Source organism: Nothobranchius furzeri, chromosome 3, assembly GCF_043380555.1.
Source record: "Nothobranchius furzeri strain GRZ-AD chromosome 3, NfurGRZ-RIMD1, whole genome shotgun sequence".
Lineage (NCBI taxonomy): Eukaryota > Metazoa > Chordata > Actinopteri > Cyprinodontiformes > Nothobranchiidae > Nothobranchius > Nothobranchius furzeri.
The window spans coordinates 27,448,721-27,452,964 of NC_091743.1; the positions used below are offsets into that span (position 1 = coordinate 27,448,721).

At 43.3% G+C, this 4,244-nt stretch overlaps 1 long non-coding RNA gene across 1 annotated transcript; it reads left to right on the forward strand.

The window, feature by feature from the left end:
* Positions 1–3,507: 3,507 nt before the first annotated feature.
* On the forward strand, positions 3,508–3,783 carry LOC139068833 (uncharacterized). Its single transcript, XR_011520088.1, has 2 exons — positions 3,508–3,613; positions 3,696–3,783. It is a non-coding gene; the product is annotated as an uncharacterized lncRNA (long non-coding RNA).
* Positions 3,784–4,244: the final 461 nt, after the last annotated feature.

Genomic DNA, 4,244 nt, shown 5'->3' on the forward strand with positions numbered 1-4,244 from the left:
GAAGGTAGAATCTATTGAGTTGTAAGTGATCTGAACATTTCATGATGATCGCACATTCCTATAGGGGGTAAAACCATGTCCCAAAGGTCACCAGGCCTGGTGTCACTTTAAAGAAGTAGTCCAGTTCCACATTTGTGGGCTTATAACCTGGCTTCTGAATGTCCTAGAGAGATCAGGTTTGTTTTAGTGTACTCCAATCAACAGCCCCTACAACCACAAAAAGGAATGGAGTCATTAGCACTTATGGTTTGTAAATGGCACCCAGAATTATGTTGCACGAAGCACAATTTCACATCATTCTGGGTCTATTTGTGTGAAAACAAGGTCCAATCAGGCTGAAACGTTACAAGAAGGTAGAATCTATTGAGTTGTAAGTGATCTGAATGTTTCATGATGGTCGCACATTCCTATAGGGGGTAAAACCATGTCCCAAAGGTCACCAGGCCTGGTGTCACTTTAAAGAAGTAGTCCAGTTACACATTTGTGGGCTTATAACTTGGCTTCTGAATGTCCTAGAGAGATCAGGTTTGTTTTAGTGTACTCCAATCAACAGCCCCTAAAACCACAAAAAGGAATGGAGTCATTAGCACTTATGGTTTGTAAATGGCACCCAGAATTATGTTGCACGAAGCACAATTTCACATCATTCTTTATCCATTTGTGTGAAAACAAGGTCCAATCAGGCTGAAGCGTTACAAGAAGGTAGAATCTATTGAGTTGTAAGTGATCTGAACGTTTCATGATGATCGCACATTCCTATAGGGGGTCAAACCATGTCCCAAAGGTCACCGGGCCTGGTGTCACTTTAAAGAAGTAGTCCAGTTACACCTTTGTGGGCTTATAACTTGGCTTCTGAATATCCTAGAGAGGTCAGGTTTGTTTTAGAGTACTCCAATTAACAGCCCCCATTACCACAAAAAGGAATGGAGTCATTAGCACTTATGGTTTTTAAATGGCACCCAGAATTATGTTGCATGAAGCACAATTTCACATCATTCTGGGTTCATTTGTGTGAAAACAAGGTCCAATCAGGCTGAAACGTTACAAGAAGGTAGAATCTATTGAGTTGTAAGTGATCTGAACGTTTCATGATGATCGCACATTCCTATAGGGGGTCAAACCATGTCCCAAAGGTCACCGGGCCTGGTGTCACTTTAAAGAAGTAGTCCAGTTACACCTTTGTGGGCTTATAACTTGGCTTCTGAATATCCTAGAGAGGTCAGGTTTGTTTTAGAGTACTCCAATAAACAGCCCCCATTACCACAAAAAGGAATGGAGTCATTAGCACTTATGGTTTGTAAATGGCATCCAGAATTATGTTGCACGAAGCACAATTTCACATCATTCTGGGTTCATTTGTGTGAAAACAAGGTCCAATCAGGCAGAAACGTTACAGGAAGGTAGAATCTATTGAGTTGTAAGTGATCTGAACGTTTCATGATGATAGCACTTTCCTAAGGGGGTCAAACCATGTCCCAAAGGTCACCGGATCTGGTGTCAATTTAAAGAAGTAGTCCAGTTACAAATTTGTGGGCTTATAACTTGGCTTCTGAATATCCTAGAGAGGTCAGGTTTGTTTTAGAGTACTCCAATTAACAGCCCCCATTACCCCAAAAAGGAATGGAGTCATTAGCACTTATGGTTTTAAAATGGCACCCAGAATTATCATGCACGAAGCACAATTTCACATCATTCTGGGTTCATTTGTGTGAAAACAAGGTCCAATAAGGCAGAAATGTTACAGGAAGGTAGAATCTATTGAGTTGTAAGTGATCTGAATGTTTCATGATGATAGCACTTTCCTAAGGGGGTTAAACCATGTCCCAAAGGTCACCGGATCTGGTGTCAATTTAAAGAAGTAGTCCAGTTACACATTTGTGGGCTTATAACTTGGCTTCTGAATGTCCTAGAGAGATCAGGTTTGTTTTAATGTACTCCAATCAACAGCCCCTACAACCACAAAAAGGAAAGGAGTCATTAGCACTTATGGTTTGTAAATGGCACACAGAATTATGTTGCACGAAGCACAATTTCACATCATTCTCGGTCCATTTGTGTGAAAACAAGGTCCAATCAGGCTGAAACGTTACAAGAAGGTAGAATCTATTGAGTTGTAAGTGATCTGAACGTTTCATGATGATCGCACATTCCTATAGGGGGTCAAACCATGTCCCAAAGGTCACCGGGCCTGGTGTCACTTTAAAGAAGTAGTCCAGTTACACCTTTGTGGGCTTATAACTTGGCTTCTGAATATCCTAGAGAGGTCAGGTTTGTTTTAGAGTACTCCAATAAACAGCCCCCATTACCACAAAAAGGAATGGAGTCATTAGCACTTATGGTTTGTAAATGGCATCCAGAATTATGTTGCACGAAGCACAATTTCACATCATTCTGGGTTCATTTGTGTGAAAACAAGGTCCAATCAGGCAGAAACGTTACAGGAAGGTAGAATCTATTGAGTTGTAAGTGATCTGAACGTTTCATGATGATAGCACTTTCCTAAGGGGGTCAAACCATGTCCCAAAGGTCACCGGATCTGGTGTCAATTTAAAGAAGTAGTCCAGTTACAAATTTGTGGGCTTATAACTTGGCTTCTGAATATCCTAGAGAGGTCAGGTTTGTTTTAGAGTACTCCAATTAACAGCCCCCATTACCCCAAAAAGGAATGGAGTCATTAGCACTTATGGTTTTAAAATGGCACCCAGAATTATCATGCACGAAGCACAATTTCACATCATTCTGGGTTCATTTGTGTGAAAACAAGGTCCAATAAGGCAGAAATGTTACAGGAAGGTAGAATCTATTGAGTTGTAAGTGATCTGAATGTTTCATGATGATAGCACTTTCCTAAGGGGGTTAAACCATGTCCCAAAGGTCACCGGATCTGGTGTCAATTTAAAGAAGTAGTCCAGTTACACATTTGTGGGCTTATAACTTGGCTTCTGAATGTCCTAGAGAGATCAGGTTTGTTTTAATGTACTCCAATCAACAGCCCCTACAACCACAAAAAGGAAAGGAGTCATTAGCACTTATGGTTTGTAAATGGCACACAGAATTATGTTGCACGAAGCACAATTTCACATCATTCTCGGTCCATTTGTGTGAAAACAAGGTCCAATCAGGCTGAAACGTTACAAGAAGGTAGAATTGTCATGAGCCGGGGTGAGTACTCCTGTTCTCATAACCATCTGTGAGTCTCTTGCCAGGAGAGGGAGTGGCCCAGCTGTTCCTGATCAGCAATCAGCGGGGTGCCTTCCTATTTAAGGTGGATGGTGGACAAACTTCGACGCCGGAAGATTGCCTCAGTTTTGGTAGTAACCAGCCACTCGTGAGATCTCTAGTGTTCTTAGGTTAAATGTTATTCGTAGTGTTTGCGCTCATATTGGATTTACCCTTCCTCAGGATTACTGTCAACCTCCTTGGATTCTGACCTCTACCATGATTTTGGATCTTCAGCACACGGACCATATCACCACCGCCATAACCCACCTCTCATCTCACCCAGTGCCCCCATCCACCAGGACGCCCCGCTTATCTCCACCTCTGCTCCCTCTCCTGCGCTTCCCCGGCTCTCTACCTCTCCCTCCTCCTGCCAACACAAACACCCACCACAGTAAGTCTGCTGAACACCTCTGCCTGCCTACAAAGGATTGTGACACCAGAACCTTTGCTCACCCGTGTTCTCCCTTCCCCAGACGCTGAACTGATTGTTGCAGTTTCAACCACAGAATTATCTGTGCATCTTAAGTCTCCCCTTATAAATAAATCTTTTTGTTTCATCCATTTTTGGTCAGTGTTGTGTTCTGCATGTCCTGGGTTAGGTACCTTCCCCCAATCATGACAGAATCTTCCGGCCAGAATATTAACCCCGCAGACGCAGCACTGACCAGTTTCTCCCACAGACTTTCACAGCAGGAACAAGTCATACCTCAACTCGTGGAACAACTCACCGCAGCCAATGCCCGCTATCAGCATTTGGAGAGTTTAGTTCAACAGATCCATGATCGGCTTCCCCAACAGCCTTCTCCAGCAGAATCCCAACCTTCCATTCCGCTTGCCTCCGCTGCACCTGGATCCGCGCATATGGAGATGAATCATTTCCGCCTGGCTTCCTCTCCACCTGCAGTCACGTATAGTGGTGAGTTCGAGGACTGTCGGAGTTTTCTCTTACAATGCCGTTTGGCGTTTGAGCGCTCACCAGGAGCTTTTACGTTGGACTCCGTTAAGATCTCTTATGTGATTGG